Raw genomic sequence first — 21,228 nt, 5'->3', positions numbered from 1 at the left:
AGAAACTTTTTTTTTTGATAAAGCATCTTATAGAATTCTGATTCTATAGAAATTTTGTTGGATAATACCAACTAAAATAACATGATAAATTGTTACTTAAAATACTGTAATATGTTATTTCTATTAATTAATTTGCTCAGTCTTTTTTCTGTGAGAAGGGAGCAAAGCATGTGAACATAAATATGGTACATGTGCTTCTGAGTTTTTTATTTTTATCTGTGAAATCGGGAGAGCAATAACCACCTTGAGTAAATGATAAAAAGGTGAACATCAGTATATTTAATGTGCCCAGAATGACACCTGAAACAAAATCAGTCCTCAGTTGGTAATAATTATGTCTCTACACAAAGAATATAAGAGTTTTGTCTCTGTCCTTGGGGGGTGTTCAGCCTACTAAATAAATGTTATATAAATACAAGGTATTAATCAAATAGTCCATCACTTGTTTCCATACCTGTTCTCTTAAGCACACCATAATTAGTGACATTCATTAATCATCTTTTTAAATGAAGAGAACACTAGGAAGATTCTGTCTGCTGACTTAGAAAAATGATAACCAAAGGTTTTGGTCTATCTTGAGTTCATGGTAGAAATCAAGGCTCAAAGGGATATTAGAACCACAAGTCTGGGATATTTGTAAACATGAGATTTGAATTTATATCCCAATCCATGGTATCAGACCAAACTAAGAAATTGCTGGTCCTTTGACTGATATAGGAACACATCTGCAACTCACAGTCTCTCTCAAAGATGAGATCACTATTAAAAATTACAAATCATAAGAGGAAATTCACCATTATTTAGGAGAGTCACTGAAATTCACAAGCAGGATAATAAGCATCCTAAAAATGAGAAATTATAAAACAAGCTAAAAGCCTACAAAATAAATGTGTTTAAAATGTTTAAAGAGCTAAAAGTAGGAATAGAAAATATATTTTAAAAAGAGATTTTATGAATAGCGAACACATACACCTTAAGAAGCACTAAATGGAAACAAGAAAAAAAAGGAATATGAGCTCAGATAAAAAGTAGGAGGCAAGATACAATTTGATAAATATACATCAATGAAAACATCAATAATTATATACTTACTAACTTAAGTGCACTTGACATCAAGGAGAAACTAAACAACAAAATCAGGAAGAACAGAGGTGAGTTGATCAGCATTACTTTTAGTTTTTTTTATTGTTTTGATTAACAATTAGAGATACTGATTAACTCTAGATTTGTCACATGACTAAAGCATGTTTAAAATATAAGGGCAACAACAGCAAAATTTAAAAATATAATGTATAACATTCAACTAAATGAAGAGAAATAAAATTAAGAAATTGATTAAAAATAAATTTTAAAAATCTCAGTTATTCTGAAAGAAAAAAGAAATAATAAAGAATATTCATTGTAAAGAGAAAATGTAACATCAGTTGGTAGAGGCTAATCCAGGTAAAACAGCAATCACTACAAATAAAACTGAATTATACATCCCTGTCAAATGGCAAATATTTCAGATATAATTTTTACATTTATCCTTAAATTTTTTACAAGAGATACCCCTAATGGCATTGCTTGTTTTCATAAACTTTACTGTTATTCTTAGTTATTTACTTTTTGATCTGGCACATCCACTTAATTCCAGACACTCTCTGCTTAGTGAAACACTAGATTTTGAATGAATTCAATATACAACTCAAGTCTCTTTTTAACTTTTTATTAGATTATAATTCTTAGATACATAAACAAGGTTACCTGGGGCTCAATCTCTCTATTTTAAAAATAAGGACAGAAATACTCATTTAACAGGGTGGTTGAACTTAGAATAAAGGGGGGAAATGGACATAAAGAATGATGAAATTACAAAAAACACTTTTGAAAAGTAAAATATTAAACGCCAAACAATACAATTAGAAAATGGGCAGAAGACATGAACAGATATTTTATATAAAAGGATATACAGAGGGCAAATATGCCCACGAAAAGAATGTTCGACATCTTTAGCCATTTGCTAAATGGAAATTAAAACTATAATGAGATATCAATGAGTGTATATTAGAATGGCTAAAATAAAAAAACAGCAACACCACTGAATGTGGGAAATACATTCCCATGGAAGTATAAAATGGCACAGCCTCTCTAGAAAATAGTTTGGCAGTTGCTTATGGAACTAAAAACAGTCTTACTATATACCTAAGCAATTGAAATCTTGGGTATTCATCCCAGAGAAATGAAAAATTATGTTCATGTAGAAACTGGTATATGAAAGTTCATAACAACTTTATTTGTAATAGCTAAAAACTGAAAACAACCTAGATATTTTTCAGTGGGTGAATAGTTAAACAAATGGTGGTGCATTCATTCTATTGACTATGATTTAGCAATAAAAAAGGAAGACATGATACTGATACACCAACAACTTGGATGAACCTCAGGAAATTATACTGAGTGAAAACAACCAATCACAAAAAGCTTCATTACTATATGGTTCCAGTTATATAACATTCTTAAAATAATAAAATTATAGAAATAAAGAAGAGATTATTGGTTACCAGGGGTTTGGTATGGGATAGGGGAGAATGGTATACAGGGGTAGCACAGGGAGACTTGTGTATCTCGACTGTGGTGATGGTTACCAGAAGCTACACGTGTGATACAACTGCACAGAACTACATGCAGACACACACAAATGAGTGCATGCATAACTGGTGAAATGTCAATTTCTTGGTTTTGACATTTACTATAGTTATGCAAGATGTTAACATTAGGAAAGGCTAGGAAAAGGGTGAACAGGACCCCTCTGGTACATTTCCTTGCAGCTTTCTGTAAATATACAACTGACCCTGGAACAACATAGGGTCAGAGGCATCGACCCCCACAGCCGAAAATCTGTGTGTAATTTTTGACTCCCAAAAAAACTCAACTACTAATGACCTACTGATGACCAGAAGTTTTACCAATAAACAACTGATTAACACATTTTTTGTATTTTATATGTATTATATACTGTATCTCACAATAAAGTAATCTAGAGTAAAGAAAACCATAATAAAATCTTAAGACAAACTACATTTACAGTACTGTATGTATTTATTGAAAAAAAAATCCATGTATCAGTGGACCTGTGCAGTTCAAACCCATGTTCCAGGGTCAACCATATACTTATTTCAAGATTAAAACTTAAGAAGAAAGGAGAGAATAGTTTCCTCCTCTTTTTAAAACATCACAAAGTTAGCTGTGGCACTGGCTAATTGACATCAGATACCGAAAGTGTCCTTGTCACTCTTTTCCTCTCTCTAATCTTCTCTGGTAACAAACCAATAGGACTTTTTATCAGGACCCCTTAATTTAGTTCCATTAGAAAGTTTGTTAATCAATTTGCATATTCTAAAGGGAAAAAAAAAACTATAAAATGTTGTCCTTGGAAAATTTTTGAAAAATTTTAAATTCCAGTATGATAGTGGTGTTGGAGAGGGGAAATGGGGTAGGCAAAAGCTTAGTAAGAGATGACAAACAGAAAAACCTGTCACAATTAGTTGGTTTTCAGAACACTCTGTTAGAAAGCTTTACCAAGGAGGTTCTCCATCTTTGATTTTTCTCCATTTTCACACCCCTGTCCTTTTCCTTTCTCCAATGTCCTTCAATTCTTCTTCTTTTTTTTTTAAGAAAGATTTTTATTGGGGAAGTGGGGGGATAGGAACAGCGCTGGGGAATCGGGGGAAGGGGAACAGACAAGTTGCTGTCCTTTTGTTCTTCAGTCTAGTTGTGGAGGACATCGCTTCACTGGCCCAAGTTGGCACCGTCATTGCGCTCTTCCCAGGCGAGGCACATCAATCGCCAGCTTCTGGACGGCCGTTCACGATGGCTGCTGGCTGCTCACGCTGGCTGCTGGCCACTCACGTTGGCTGCTGGCTACACACGGTAGCCCATGGCAACCCATTGCAGCAGGGGCTGCAGCCTACACTGTCCTGGCAACTCACAGCAGCCCAGCTCCAGGTTGAGCTGTTGTTCAGCATCTTAGCTGTGGAGGGCAGTGTCACTGGCCCTCATATGTGGGATCTGAACCGGGGCCCTCTGGCATCCCAAGCCAGCTCTTAACCATTGCACCACTCGGCCAGCCCCTTCAATTCTTCTTTAATTCAACTATTGTTTAGCTTCAGGGGAATCCCCTTGTAGTGGCAAGTGTGCCCCTAACGCTCCCCCTATAGCTGATCTTGGAAAGCCATAATCTAGAGGCACAATCATTCTGGAAACTCATCAAACGATGATTCCCATTTAGTGCTCAGAACTGCTCCCATGACAGGAAGCTGAACAATGGCGGGCCCTTCTCAAGCTGATCCTCTGTCTCCATCTTCTTAATGCCCCCTCTCCTTAGGCTGAGAATGTGAGCATCTGCTTAAAAAAAAACAAAATAAAAACACAAAACTGAGAACCCTGCACAAGCCCACCCCTTGTAGAAACTGAAAAGCAGGGACTGGAAAGTTATCCAATATAAAATTCCACGTGGCATGAGGGTTTTCATTTGTGTCTTTAGTCTACTTTCAACTTAGCCCCTGAGAATACCAATTAGTGCCTCTTTTCATGGTTTTTAGCCTTTTTCTACACTATCATATTCCAAGTTTATAGATATGTCATCTTTTTTTCCTATCACAGCTTCATTGCTTACATCCTGAACCTATTTCTTCAGGTCCTTCGACCTTCCCTATTAAGCTCTCTCTCAGCATTGGTGTTTTGTATACTCCTTGCATTCAACCTAAGGACAGCATACTGGCTTTTTCTTCCAGACACCTTTTCTTGACATTGAATCTTCCTTCATAGTTGATTGTTGACCTTTGTATCAGTCAGAGATATTTAGATAGCAAGACACTGATATGAATCTCATAGAATCCAAATTCTAGAAGGATATCAGGCAGTCTGGTGGGCTCTCTTCTTTTCACTGTATGGTTTCGTCTCTGTCCTCTGCTCATCTCTTCATTCTCTGCTCTGCAAATGAGCATGACAGGGTTTTTCTTTTATTTCCCCCAAGCCTTTAACTTGAACATATGTAACTCTGAGTCGCTATAATCCAACACTGACCTCTGCCTACCGACCTTCTTGCTTTTCTCTTCATGTAGGTTTCCTCAGAAGTGGACTTTGAAATAGTGTATTTTATTTGAGAGGTAATCCCAGAAAATAGCGACAAGGATGTGGGGCAGTGAGAGAGGAAAGGTAAGACAACCAATAAAATGTGTATTATCAAGTCAGTTACCACTGTGGGCAACTAGAACTGAATTTTTCAGGGAAACTCTGGAATCAGTGCAAAACATGCACCACCGAGCTGCCCCAGCTGAAAGACGAAAACACTGGGGTGTTTATACAACGACTCCTATAAGTCACTGGTCAAGAGTGCTTCATGGGGACATCACCTGTCTGGTGCTTCAGTCATAGTGCTCTACACTGGTAGGTCCCATGGTTTTGGAAGGTTCGTGACAGCAGCTAATATTTACTGTGTATCTTGGTTAAAATTTGAGCGGGACTATGATTGGCTCAGCTTGGATCATAGGTCCTTTTTGGTCCAATTAATGTTAGCCATTGGAGCAAGGCCATCTGATATGAACATGTGCACAAAGGCCTATCCCTTCAGCAGTGGCTTTGAGGCATTTCTGGAGATGGTAACAAAGCCTGGGAAAACGTTCAAGTGTGTCTAAGAACGTAACACCCTCTGCCACCATAACAAGCCCCTGTTTTACTCTCACTTGATCTCTTTGTTTGCCAGGTTACCACAGTGAACTGTCATTCCTGCCTTCACAAACAAGACAACATTCTCATGAAGTGATCTGCCTACGCTCTGCACAGCCTGTGTAATTACCCGCACGCAGGGCTATGTGCTTTATTGTTAAATTCCCTTGGGCAGGGTTTCTCTTCTCTATCCTTTGCTACCAAGATCATCTTAAAGGAAAACAGCACCTTCACATAAATAATATATTTTTTAAAAATAATAACAGTTTGACTGCTGCTTTGAGCCAAACCTTGAATCCATCCCTATCCAATATGCATATGGACCTTCTCCACGCCCTTGGATATTTCATAGTGCCTGAGGGTAATTCCCCTCCTTCCAGCAGTGGTTTACACACTTAATGGAGAGAAAGACTGGAATTCTCACTAGTGCAGAAGATCAGATAAACAACGTGGAGACAGTTTCCATAGTGTACCTCTGTTATGGGTAAAGACACAAGCAGGCCTAGCTATCAACAGAAACTGACAATAGTACCATGTTGTTTAGCAACTTGGTGACAAAGAAGGGTGATGTCATAAGGGAAAGGCAGGCCAAAGATGACCAGTTTATACTGGAACCAAATAACTCACTTGGGAGTGCTCGCAAGTATGAAAAGTAGAGTACTATCCTTCTTGACTCTGGGCTTCCACAATAAGACTTCCTGCTAAGGGAATCATCTTGATAATACAGGCTTATCTTATTTAATTGTGCTTTGATTTATTGCACTTTGCAGATATTGTTTATTATTTTTTTTAACAAATTGAAGGTTTGTGGCAACACTGCATTGAGCAAATCTATCAGCGCCATTTTTTTCAATAAATTTGCTTACTTTGTGTCACATTTTGGTAATTCTCACACTATTTCAAACTTTCTCCTTATTATCATATTTGTTATAGTGATCTGTGATCAGTGATCTTTGATGTTACTATTGTAATGGTTTGGGGGCACCAAGAACCACTCCCATTAAAGATGGCAAACTTAACTGATAGACGTTATGTGTGTTCTGACTGCTCCACTGGCCAGCCGTTCCCACATCTCTCCCCCTTCGCTTGGGCCTCCCCATTCCCTAAGACATAATGACATTGAAATCATGCTAATTAATAATTTTACAATAGCCTCTAAGTGCTCAAGGGAAAGGAAGAGTGGCAGGTGTCTCAGTTTAAATCAAAAGCTAGAACTGATTGAGCCTAGTGAGAAAGGCATGTTGAAAGCCAAGACAGGCCAAAGATTAGGCCTCTTGAGCCAAATGGTCAGCCAAGTTGTAGATACAAAGAAAAAGTTCTTGAAGGAAATTTAAAGTGTTGTTCCAGTGAACACATGAATGATAAGAAAGTGCAACAGGCTTATTGCTGAAATGGGGAAAGTTTTAGTGGTCTAGATAGAAGATCAAACCAGCCACAGCATTCCCATAAGCCAAAGCCTAATCCAGAACAAGGGCCTAACTCTAATTCTATGAAGGCTGAGGAAGGTGAGGAATCTGAATAAGAAAAGTCTAAAGCTAGCAGAGGTCAGTTCATGAGGTGTAAGGAAAGGAGCCATTTTCATAACATAAAAGTGCAAGGTGAAGCAACAAGTGATGATATAGAAGCTACAACAAGTTATCCAGAAGACCTAGCTAATTAATGAAGGTGGCTACGTTAAATAACAGGTTTTCAATATAGACAAAACAGCCTTCTATTGGAAGAAGATGCCATCTAGGACTTTCATAGCTAGAGAGAAGTCAATGCCTGGCTTTGAAGCTTCAAAAGACAGGTTGACTCTTTTGATGGGTGCTAATGCAGCTGGTGACTTTAGGTTGAAGTCAACACTGAAAATCCATTATGAAAATCCTAGGGCCCTTAGGAATTATGCTAAATCTACTCTGTCTGTGCTATATAAATGGAACAACAAAGCCTGGATGACAGCACATCTGTTTACAACATGGTTTACTGAATATTTTAAACCCACTGTTGAGACTTACTGCTCAGAAAAAAAAAAATTCTTTCAAAAATACAACTGCTTATTTCCAATGCACTTGGTCACCCAGGAGCTCTGATGAAGATGTATAATGAGATTAATGTTGTTTTCATGCTTGTTTATATAACATCCATTCTGTAGCCCATGGATCAAGGAGTTATTTTGACTTTCAAGTCTTATTATTTCATAAGACTATAGCTGCCACAGATAGTGATTCCTCTGATGGCTCTGGGCAACGTAAATTGAAAACCTTCTGGAAAGGAGTCACCATTCTAGATGCGATTAAGCACACTCGTGATTCATGGGAAGAGGTCAAAATATCCACATTAACAAGAGTTTGGAAGAAGTTCATTCCAACCCTCATGGATGACTTTAAGGGGTTCAAGACTTCAGTGGAGGAAGTAACTGCAGATGTGGTAAAAATGGCAAAAGAACAAGAATTAGAAGTGGAGCCTTAAGATGTGACTGAATTGCAGCAACCTCATGATAAAACTTTACTGGATGAGGAGTTGCTCCTTATGGATAAGCAAAGAAAGTGGTTTCTTGAGATAGAATCTACTCCTGGTGAAGGTGCTACAAAGATCCGCTGAAATGACAACAAAGAATTTAGAATATCACGTAAGCTTAGTTGATAAAGCAGCAGCAGTGTTTGAGAGGATTGATTCTGATTTTGAAAGGCTTTCTACTGTGGGTACAAATGCTATCAAATAGCACCACGTTACCAAGAAATCGTTCATGAAAGAAAGAGTCAATGGATGAGGCAAACTTCACTGACCTCTTCTTTTAAGAAATTGTCAAAACAACTACAGCCTTCAGCAACCACCACCCTGACCAGTCAGCAGCCATCAACATCAAGGCAAGCCCCTCCACCAGCAGAAAGATTACAACTCATTGAAGACTCAGATGATGGTTAGCATTTTTTAGCAATCAAATATTTTGAATTAAGGCATGTAAATTATTTATTTAGACATCATGTTACTGCACTTAGTAGACTACAGTATAGTGTAAACATAACTTTTATATTCACTGGGAAACAGACAAAAAAAATTGTGCAACTCATTTTATTGCGATATTCGCTTTATTCCAGTGGTTTGGATCTGAACCCGCAGTATCACTGAGGTATGCCTGTATTGATCTTACCATGGCCAGAGATGTCAATGATTTACTTTTATTGATTTCATAAAGTTTTAATCATCTCCAAATTTCTTAATACAGGTGAAAACAGGTACCTTACTAAGTACCTTACTTAGTACTCCAACTAGACAATGATCTAAATCTAAAAGGAGCTCAGCTTGCAAAATTAGATTAAGTCCAAAGCTAACAACTCCAGTACACCTTCCCAAAAGAGGAAAGACATCTTTAAGATTTTCATCTAAAACTTACTATTAAGAAATAAGCCAGAGCTTTCTTTTGGAAACCATTATGTGCTGCATTAGAAATTCTAACAATCTTAACAGGCTCCATAGGCTTCAAAATGCCATTGTCATTTCAGAAAAGTTGGTAATTCAATGCCATTTGAACAAAATACTTTATTTCAAAATAATTTCAATTCCTGTGTCATACAGACAATTTAACACTTCTTAAATAAATTTTCTCCTACACCTACAAGTTACTCAATTAGTTTTGAAGTTATTTATAATGAATATTTTACCCAACTGAACTTCTCAGCTCCTGTATTTATATATTCTTATATGCAGTTCATTTTTCATAAAAATGTATTGGAGGTAAACAATGCCAACATGAATAAAACAAACTAACATTTAGCTTTCAGACCTTAAAAAAACATAATCATATAAGACCCTGGCACCATCATAGTTTTTTTGCCACACTACCTCGTGTAGTAAACTTTAATAAAGTTTACTTTCAAAGCGGACAACAAAAAGCGCTCAAGTTGATTATAATACTGGAACCCTACATTGTAAACTCAGCACAAAATTGACTTCTACCTTATTTACCAATAAATAATCAATAATATTTTAGGGTAACCCTATATTCTTTAATAATTGTTATATTTTGGAGGCAAAGACTTAGAAAACTGAGATTGAGAAAGACTATATAAATAAATAGCTTATGTTCCTTATACTTGTTTACCTCATTTGTGGGGGGCATTGATTCAAGCTTTCTCAAGCATGCCTTTCTAAGTATGTTTCATGTCTCTGGAGGCTAGCCACACATCCCACGTGACACAGATACCCCTGTATTCTCCACTTGTCTAACATTTCCTGAGTGCCTATTTTACACCAAAAACTTATCCAATGACTGGTGATGTGGAACAAGGCAGGTAAAACACGTGTTCTCATGAAGTTTATATTCTCACAGAGAAAGATGGGTAACAAATAAATGTACAAGCAGCATAACTTCAGGTAAGTGCAATGAACAAAGTGAATATAGACAGAAAGTAATTTGTAGTCAGGGGGAAGGGGGAAGTACCAACTGAAAAACCAGTATTTGGGAAGGATCTGTATGAGTCAGGATAGGCTAGCTTACATTGCAATAATAAACAAATCGTAAAGTTTCAATGTCTAAAATCAATAAACATTTATTTCTCATTTAGACAGGGACTCCTATGGCTCTGGGAGAATCTAGCCACTTGTCTGCTATGTGATGGCTCAGCACGGCTCCTCCATGTCAGTACAGATTTCCAGTCCTGACGGGAGAAGAAGAAAACATTGTAGAGTTTCACACTAGAAAGTAAGTGCTTCTGCCTGGAAGTCTCGTGTGTCACTTCCACTTCCACTGCACGCATGAAAGTGAGTACACAAGTGTTCTCTAACCTCAAGGGGCCAATAAGTCATGATCGATCCTTTGCAATCAGAAAAAGGAAAACTAGACATATATGACAAGTGGCTGCTTCACGTCTTCTGACACCAGAGCAATGGATGAGGAAGAATCATCACTGAAGATTCTGAGGGAAAAGCATTTCAGCCAGAGGGAACAGCAAAGGTAAAAGCCCCAGGTGAGAATGACCGAAGAGTCCTGAGGAATGGCGATGAGAGGATAATGCGTATGGGGGAGAGGAGGAGGAGGGGTCTGGGAAAGGCAGAGGCCACATCATAGGGGCCTTGTCTCCATACTTCAGGGTTAGGATTTTACTCTAATTACAATAGGAGGCACTTGGAGTATTTCAAGCAGAGGACTGACAGATCTGAACTATCCTTCTAAATCATACACACCTGCATACAGATCCTCTCTGAGCTGCCAAGCCCGAACTCAGAGGCCTCTGTCTCTTTGAAGCTCCCTCTTACTCTCTCAGCTAGACGTGAGCAATCCGCCCCTTCTGTTCTGTCTCTTCTTGGCGTAGGCCTCCATTTAATCAATAGCCTTGTTGTAACACAATGATGGGTTTGCCCATGTTTTTCTTCATTCGACCATAAAGTCCTTGAGGGCAGGGATCATATCTTTTTGTTCCTTTATTCCTATAGCCTAATGCGATACTCATAACACTGGACTGTTTCTTCTGAGAATGAATAAACTCTGTACCTGGTACAGGCGCTCAGGATCACCAAGGACAGCAGAGCTACAGGGGCGTTCAAAGGCCGTTGAGTACACTGGCTTCCACAAAGGTCAAGTCAGAAGTTGTTGTTCAGAGTCATACACCGAAACCCAAAATGTGAAAGGATTCTAAGTGAAGGGGGTGTAGGGAACAGAGTCCTTCCTTCCTGCCCTACTGGTTGGTCAAATCTGTGGGGGCTTTTGAGATCTTCTGAGGTTTCCAAAGACTAAGAGCTCCAAGACTCACAATTTAAAAGCTACTGATTTGACCCATCACCTATGTTTCTTCAAATGAAAAAAAAAATGGAGAGAAAGAAGAGTTAAATGAGTTGCTCAAGTCGTAAAAATAATAGCATGGCTGAGTCATGGCACTGCCTATGAAACTCAAAATAGTTGAGGTTCTGAACCACCTTTCACTCTTTTTCAGCAGATTTCTCAGGAGTAATGCAATGCTTTTCTCCTGGGTCCTCGGAATTAATCCTTAGAAGTGGGAGGCAGAATATTCTGTGGGTAATGCCCTAACTTCAGAATTCCTCTCATTTCATGTTCTAACAGATCACCTGCTTGCTGCCACTCAGGGCACCCATCTATTCACTCAGGATTTTGCCAGAGGGAGGTGCCTGACTCAGTCTTCTGGGCTTTTTATTGTTTCCAACCCTGTGTGTTTGCTCAGTATCTTCACCCAGAAGTGAAACAACCCTCTCATCCTAAAAATAGAAGAGGAGAAAGAGATTTACAAAAAATATATCAAGATTTCCATCCCTTTCACAGCACAAGAAAAGCGGGCATATGCTTTAAATCTAATTGTCTCCACACTCAAATGAGAATCAAGAATCGTGCCTCCGCGTGTCTGGAATCATCCCTCCTATGTAATTATTTTCAAGTTGTACTTACCTGGTTTTGAAAAGTGCCTTATTAACAGAATCACATTCATGTATTAACTATTACAGATGTTATCATGGCCACCATCCACATAATCACTCATAAACTGTTATACAGTAGAACAGAGACATGACAAATTCTGAGAAGACATCTTTCACTCTTCATTTTCTTGAGTGGGAGTAGACTATATTACTGCTTCCAGCTACTTTATACTCATCCTTCAGTCAAATGTTACCTCGATTAAAAATAAAGGTAAAAAAATCCTGTTTTCCATCCAAAGATTTTAACTATAAAACCTTGCATCCAAATATGTGAATTCAAGTGGAATTTGAAACTTAACGTTTCTGCTATCTCAGTAACTTTTTCTGTCTAATTGTGATCACTTCGGCAGCCTGGATAGCGATTGTTGGAACTCACGCAAAACCAAGGGCAGTGCTTCCCTTTAAAATTTATTTATTTATTTATTTTTCAAATGATTAGAAACGTCCTGAAATTTAAACAACCTCAAAAGTGAAGGGTCAAAAGTGATTTCAAGAGATTATCAGATTCAGCCTCAGGTGACTGACAGAATCATCAGAATTGAAAACTAGTCAGATTTTTTTTTTTAAGTTGACAACAAATGTGGTAGCTTAGCCACAGGTTATATAAAGATCTTTTCATCCAGTATGTCATTTACTCCTCACAATGAATCCATGGGTCAGGGCAAGTGTCTTCCCCATTGTACATTACAGAAAATGGAACCCCGGTGAATCTCACAAGATCCTATACTCTTCCCCATTGTAGTAGGTTGCCTCCCTCAGTTGTCTTCTATAACCAAACCTCTCTTTGCCTAATGAATGTAGGGCTGCAACAATGGTTTTATCAATTCAGTAGCATTTTCTAGAATTGAAGATGCATGACTGCCATTAGTAAGCTGCCAACTCATCCTCGTTTACTAACCTAAACTGCCTATAATGCAGTTAAATAATGGCTTGAATTTTGACACAAAACAGAGTCAGACAGATTTCCTTTTTCTGCCCCTTACCAAAAGTTGGGAATTTGGCCACATAAGTTAATATCACTAGGTCTCATTTAGCACAGTACATGAAACATTGGAGACACTTAAAAGAATGACAGCCATTGTTATTATGCATTCATATATTCTCCTTTAATTCTATACGGCGTGGCATTTGCAGTATTTGCACTGTGTGATGTAAGAATTTCAAAACCAAATTAAATAAATTCTCATTGAATGCCTGCATCAGTTAAGAGTTACATGTACTGTATATGACTAAAATAATTCCTTAGTCAGAAGACAGTATCTATATGATGTTCTACTTATTTCAAAACTAAATTTCACATCATTCATATCAGAAACGAATCAGAAGCTTGAATCTCACAGGAATGCACAGTTCTCAATGCTAAAAATTTATCTGTCATTGGTTACATGAACTAGTTTAAAATATTTTACATTGTTTATCTATCACTCTATAGCCCTGCAGATTTAGAATTACATGACTTTATAATAAGTATTCCTGATTTCTTTTGGTTTAAATTTGGGCTGTTGTAGGTTAGGTTAATGTTCACTGAGTATGCACTCCCTTCTCTCCACCTCCCTGGAAGACACCATTCCCCACCCCTTTGATGTTGGACTTGACCAAGTTCTTTTGGCCAATGCAATGTTAGTGAACATGACATAAGCAAATGCTTGAACTGTGCTTATGAGATTGGGATTGCTGTCTGACACTCCTGACACCACCAGAAAAAAAGCAATAGGCTCCACATAGTCATTGGTTGAAAGAGGATAATGGATAAGTGGAACAACCTGAAGCTTGAAACTGACGCAAGCTAAAATGAAACCAAGCCCAGTGAAACCCAGCTCAGACTAACTCAATCGCAGCTAACTCACAAATACAAAGAAATAACTATTGTTGGATGCCTCTGGGATTTTTAGTACTTTGTTATGTGGCATTACTGTGGCAATAGCTGACTGGTACACCAGCTCTATAAAAGATGTTATATTAGTCAGAGCAGTTTTCATTGCAAGTAACAGAAACCTAACTCACACTGGCCTGTATAGAATAAAAACAATTAATTACGCCTGTGGTTGCAGGCAAAGCTGGAGTTTAGAGCCTCATTTAACATGATTCAAGTGGTGTTTTCAGTACAGCCCTCACCATCTCTCAACTCTGCTTTCCTCTGGGTTGACTTCATTCCCCAACAAGCTCTCTCTGTGTGGTGACTAGATGATCTCTACAAGTATTAGGTTTTCTTTCTACCAGTATATCTACCCCAGGTGAAGGGCCGCACCCCTTTTTTAATCCGTCTAGAAAAACTCCTGGGACTCTCTTTGAATGGATGTGAGATCATGATTGGTCAGAGATGGGCTATGTGACCATCACTGGAGCGGGTGGGGGGAGAGAGAGAATGAGTCAGTCCCATCTAAACATCGGGGACTGAAGGAGAGGAAGGAATGCGTGGGTCCCCAGAGAGAAATGAAGACACTGTTACCAAAATGGTACACAGAGGCAGAAATAATAGAACATAACAGAATGACATAGTATTTGATTTTTCTCCCTGACTTAATGTACTCAGCTTCACTTTAGAGCTTCACGTAAGAAGAGCCGCCAGGCCTCGTGAGAAATCTCTCAGGCAGGCCCTACCACTGATTTTAAGCTCTGTGCCTCAGCTTGGCTGCTGTAAATGGCACTCCTCATTTCACTTGCCCTGGTATTTTCCTAGGGTCTTGCCCTATTTGGGTTGTGGTTGTTTGGTCAGAACAGAAGGCTTTAGTTCTCTCCGCACTAACCAGAGGGAAATGATCAAACCTGGACACTAAAAAAAGCTGGAAATCAACCTCTGCCAGTTTTCATAAACTAACCTAAATGTATGGCCAAATCTTGGATTTGAAAGCAGCAAATTACAATTCAGCATCTCTGAGCTGTTCTGGCCAAGCACAAGAAACGAGGCTCCCTCAAAGCACGGTTTGCAAACCAAGCCTGGCTATTGGCCACCATGTTGGTAAAGAGTTCTGCCTTGGTGATTTCTCCAGAGTTACTCTGCCAATGAGTTATCACTCGGAACTCTTTTTACAACAGGCACAGCATCACTTTGAATCAGGAGTCGCCGATGCAAACTAGCCTCGTCTATGAATAATGACCATCATGACACTGGTCCTGGGTGAAACATCCTGCTGCCACTTCAGGTGCCAGCACTGACACACATGAAAACCACATAGCCAGTTGGTCTCTTCCCACTGGATTGATGAGACACTCAGTGCTCTTTAGACAATGGTAAGTCATTTTATTCCTAAAGGCAGGATTCTCCCTTAATTCCCTGTTTTCCTTCCAGGACCGAACCCAGTCCGTATTGTACACAATGATATGACAAACATAGAAGTTTCCATCTCCACAATCAAAGCAAACAAACGTCTTAGTCCAATAGCAGATGGACTATCCTCTTTTTTTTTGTTGAACTCTTCTAATGAATAAAGAACAGTTTAACCAAGCTATAAAATAATAATGTGTAAAATATATTTATTGATTTAAGTAAACACCAGGTAATTACAGGCAAGGCAGGCTTCATTTTCAAGTTAGTCAAAGTCCAAACAATGCCATTGTAGGAGGCTGGAAACCATTATGGGGGTTTCCAGCCCCTTTCTGAACTTTTTATAAATAATATTTTTACTAAGTAAAAATAAAACCAAAAAAAGGCTTAAGAAATGTGTTACTTTATAGATGAGATTTATATCCTCAATTATTGGAAGAAGCAAGAATATTTGTAGACCATCCACATTTCATCTGCCATACTTTTTTTTTTTTTAATTTTATTGGCCAGTTGAGGGAGGGAACAGCGCTGGGGAATTGGGAGAAGGGGAATCGGGGAAGGGGAACAGAGAAGTTGCTGTTCTTCTGTTCTTCAGTCTAGTTGTGGAGGACTTTGCTTCACTGGCCCATGTTGGTATTATCATTGCGTTCTTCCCAGATGAGGCAGTCGCTCGCCGGCCACTGGACGGCTGCTCACAGCGGCTCTCAGCCGCTCACTGGAGCTCACGAAAGCGCACACCAGCTGCCAGCTAGCCCCACTGCAGCCTATGCCATCGCCAGCGACTCACAGCAGTCCAGCTCCAGGTCGAACTGTCGTTCACCATCTTAGCTGTGAAGGGCGTAGCATCACTGGCCCGCATGTGGGATCCAAACCGGCGGCGCTGTTGCTCAGAGCTGGTGTCCCAAGCCAACTCCTAACCAACGCGCCACTCGGCCAGTCCTCTGCCATACTCTTTATCAACCACTTTTTAGAGTCATTCTCCAAGAAGGATTGGTAAGATGGCTGACCATAGGTTAAGCCCAAGTTATTCTTATGCCCCAGAAAAGCAAGATGTGATTCTAAGTGATTCCAGAATTTTCCGGTTCCTTTGTGATCAGCCAGGGTTAAAGTTTTAGAGATCTCCTACCCTCTGAGGGACTTAACTTCTTCCTTGATTGTGGGCTAATTTCCCCATTGACCAAATTATTTCTATTTTGAACAACAACAGTAATAGTAAAGCCCTGGTTTTTAATAATGCTTTGCTGTTTACAAAGATTTTTCACATGAATTATCTTTTTTATCAGCTAAATGATTATCCAATTTAAAACATTAACTAGGTAGTACTGCCTAGAAAAAAAACCCAGGTACAGATATGCATCTCCATATACCTTTACCTCAGTGCTCACACCCTCATTACAGGAGCCGTGCAGCCACTATCTCGGCTTTGAGAAACACCATTACTTCACATGCACACGAGTTAATCCGGCTTGTGAGATAGATATCAACTATCATTAAGATCCTAATTTTTTAGCTAGAAAAACTGAGACAAGCCAGTTATTCAATAAAACAACCAAGACAATTAAGCGTAAAGGAAGTGAGCCAGGCTGTTGGCAGCCCAATGTGAAGGACACCCCCTTCCCAGTGGAACAGGATTGGCTGGTTATCACAGACACAAACCCAGCCAATGGATCAAGGCAGCAGCTACTCATATGCGCGTCTCTTCCTCCTGGTGACACACTCACCTAGTCTCAGCACCATCCCTGCGGGAGCTCTCCCCTATTAAGTTCTTATTACATGGTTCTAGGCACGGTGCCACAGCCTTGCATATCATATGTCATTGAATTCTCACAATAAGTGTATGTTTGTTCATACTACAATTGTATCTATCCTATAGACATAGAACTGAAGCTCAGAAAAGGTAAGCAACATGCCCAACACAGCCAGAAAAGTTGAGAGCTGGGATTTGAACCTAGCGCGGTTTGACTGCAAAATCTGTTGCTATCTCCCAGTCGCTATACACATCCCTGCCCACTTCCTTCCTTCCTTCCTTCCTTCCTTTCTTCTTCCCACCACCTTGCAGAATCAGAAGGTATCACAGAAGGAAAAACAAAAACAGCTTTTGGCTGAAAAGGCCTCCTCTTCTCAGTATTACTCTGATGGGAATATCTTAACAGAAACTCTGTGGAAACATTATGTCCCATAAGACTCACTTTATTTAGCATATACAATGGCTATCCACTTACATCCCTTCCCCTTTCTGAATGTAGGTCCTGCAAAGAAACCAGCTTCCCTCACAGATAATAGTGATCTCATAGCAAGCTGGCCTTTGCCCATAGCCACTGCTGGTAAAGGGACGGCAGGACAGCCTGTGAGCGTTCATAGTCCTGTGAACGGGTGCAGTGGATGGCTCAGGAGCTTCGCCTGCCGTGCTTCGAGAATCTAAAACTGCTTTTAAAAATAGAAGTTTGGGGGAAGGAAATATGTACAAAAAGTAGGAGGAAATGGTAAGAAACCCTTTGTGCTACAGGATTTTCAGCAGATTTTCAAAATTGTGTTTTGCTTTGTTTGTTCCTTTCCCCACATGTGACTGTCCGACATGGGCTTTTTCCTTTCTCGCTGTATTTTGTGAGGGCTCTATAGATGTTTGGCTCTAGACCCAGATCCAACAGAAGCAAGCAGAAACTCTGCTAGGCCCAAGACAAACTCCACACTCCCCTCTCTCCTCTTCTTCCACATCCCTCCCCTTCCCCAAAATCAAGGACCCAAAAATATCTAGTTGGAAAAATCATTTAATCTCTGAACCAAGATCCTTACCCTTTATTGTTCCAAGGACTCAAGTGAAAATCCAGTGAAGCCCCCTGACAGCTTTTCAGGATAATAACTTTAAGTGCACTTAATGAAATGTATAGGATTATTAAAGAAAATAATTACATTGAGATAGTTATATTTTGTATTAAAGTAGCAGATGTGCTCCTTCATTAAAGCTTTAAAGAGGTCTAATGGTGGGTCTAATATTTACCACAATTTCAAAGTTGTGATGAGGATAAAAGACCTTTTGAGGTATCTGCAACAACTATTATACAATGTGATATGTGACAGAGTATTTCTATTGCAACAGGTTTTTGTCCATCTTTATCATTAATGAAACAGCGACACTTCAACTGAAGTGTAAGAAATGCAACGAAGCAATTGTTTTCCTAAGTTCATGGACACCCTGCCTTCTATTCATGGATCCTTTGGTGGATACCAAGATAAGAATCCTTTATCTGAAAATCTACATACTGGTTATACATCTTCCCTTTTTACAGCATCAGTTCCACACCGTCTCTGCCTCACAGCAAAGGCTTCTACCTGGGTTTCTAGCACTTGTCAGCGAGATTGTTTTAAAAGGCACCTTGACTATGATGGAACCTCTAGGAAACCTGAAATGATAGAGAGTTTTGTTTTTTTAAGTCTTCTCCAACTATTAAATTTAGCGCTTTGGAAATAGAAGTCAGTCTCCAAAGGGGTTGATGGTGAAAAAAAAGCCCATCTGTAAGCAACCAGAATAAACCAAACCAAGGCTTTGCCTGTGAAAAGTTAAGGTTCCCGTGCAATTTAAACTTTTAAAAGAGAGAAGACACAGAAAAATATTTTTAAAGAAAAAAGGCCAAGAAAATGGCAAAGTAAGATAGAAAGAGAAGGCAGAAATATAATGAATGAAAAAAATTTTAGTAAGATTCTCAAAAGTGTGACAATCCAACAGTTATTTGAAATAACCGTAGTTCCATTGTCATTGTTATTTTAGCTTTACTCAAACAGTTCTGAATATCAGCATTTGGTTTTCCAGAGTGACAGAGTTTGTTTGACATCTGCCTCCTTAATACGAAGACGACTGTTCAGGAAAACAACCATCACTCAAGTGAAAATTACACTCCTTATCTTGAAGGAGTCCATGAAATTCAGGCCATGTCAAGTAAAAGGTCAGCTCTCAAACACAGTGTTTTCAGAAAGGACTATGACTATCTTAAACCTATATATATATATAGCTATGCAAATTCCACGTTTCCTTTTATGCTATTTTCAGAATGTTTTTCAAGTTAAACATTAGGCTCTGCAGCACACAGAGGGTGTTAGATTAAAGGGCCTGTTGCCTTCCCCGAGGTTTGGGTTTTCCGCATTTGCCTAGAAATAGCTTTTCTCTGGGTGGGCCAGGTAAAATGCAACAAAGTTATTGTTACCTCACTTCCCTTGGCTTTTTGGGTGGAGAAGCCAGATGAAAGAGAAAAAGGGAAGAAGAAAAATAAAGAAGCCGCCAGAGAGAAAGAACAAGGAGATTGAGATGCCTGTTTTGGACTCCATGAGGTCACATGGGCCTACCACCAGATTTTTGTTGTTGTTGAGAGAACAAATAGAGAGGAGGTTAAAAGAGAGAAATCGGGCGTGTAACAATACTGAAAGCAGAACTGTTTGCCTCCCGTGTTGGACGTCAGTGCTGGTTCCCCTAGACGTGACAAGGGATGTGTAAATAGACCCCACGCATTCAGGGTGCAACTGACTCTGTCCTGTCAACCAGATGGGGCTTGTGGCTGCATTTTATTCATTTATACAACAGTGATGAGCTTTGGCTGCGAGTTGAAAGAGAAATGTTCTGCTTGAGTGCATAATATTATACCAAAAACGAATGCACCATCACACTTTTTAAAGGGCTCCTTCTACAGTTTCTTCATTAAATTATATAACCTGGCATGACTAGCTGGTTTCTTTAATTTAGAGTGTACCAGCAGATTTCTTCCCAGCCAGAGGAGTATGCTTCTAATTATGTGACCGGCTCAGTAACTGAAGCACACCATACTATTAGTAAGGTGATTGAAGAGCAGTTTTGACAAGCTCGGAACCTGTCATGGACATGAACTTAAGGCCTTAGGCCAACATCTGCCTCTTTCTCTTCTCTTGTATCTGAATAATTCAGTTTTCATTGGGGGGGGGAGGAGGGAGGGGAGGGTGATGTTTACATATTTCGCAGCCCTTATTTTTAGCAAATTTAACAATAGCTGGAAAAGCAGCAAGGGCTTTGCACTTTTGCAGAAAAGCAGTGCTTCCAAACAGCCATTCCCTCCGTCTCCTGTTATAATTTATGTTATGACGACGCTATAAATCAGTCATCTACCAGTTAATTTTTTTTTCAACAGCTATTACATCTGCTAGTTTTGCTTCAGGCCATGAAGTAACAAACACAATTGTTATCAAGGAATGAATTACGCAGAATAACAGCTTTGCCACGCTGCTCGCTCTGGGAAGATGGTGATGGAAGCTGATTCTCCGTGGTTCATACCATCCACTCTCCTCTTCCTCCTCTAGCCACAGCCCTGAGAGTCAGCGCTGGCCCCCGGACGCTGAGCTCGTGACTCTTCAACAGCCAGACACACACAGATGCTCAAAATTAAACCTTTCAAGACCCTGAAACAAGGACATTTCCCTCGGCCCTCCGGGAATTCCCACTTCACTGGGTTTGTTGTTGCTTCTGTAACATTTCCAAGCCTTCAGAGGCAGGCGCCTTATCTCCCCTGCATTTCCCACACCACTTCCCAGGCCCAAAGCCTTCTGCTTTGCTGTTCTAAGCAGGGTGAAGCGTCAAGAAGAGGCTTAAAGTGCCTCGAAATCAATGGGTTTCAAACTCGACTGTACTTTAGAATCACCTGGGAAGCTTTAAACAATACAGATGCCTGGCACTACTTCTTGAAGCTCTGCTTTCATTAGTTGGAGCACTTCTCTCTGCTAAGAACTTGACAGAAATGTTATTTTCAACACTTGTTTGGGGAATAATTGTACAAGAATCCTGTTACTGGGGTTTCTGGGAAATGTGTGTGTGTGTGTGTGTGTGTGTG

Source organism: Hipposideros armiger, unplaced genomic scaffold (genome assembly GCF_001890085.2).
Source record: "Hipposideros armiger isolate ML-2016 unplaced genomic scaffold, ASM189008v1 scaffold_89, whole genome shotgun sequence".
NCBI classification, from domain to species: Eukaryota; Metazoa; Chordata; class Mammalia; order Chiroptera; family Hipposideridae; genus Hipposideros; species Hipposideros armiger.
The sequence above is the reverse complement of the archived record's forward strand: the minus strand, read 5'-3'. Positions refer to the sequence as shown.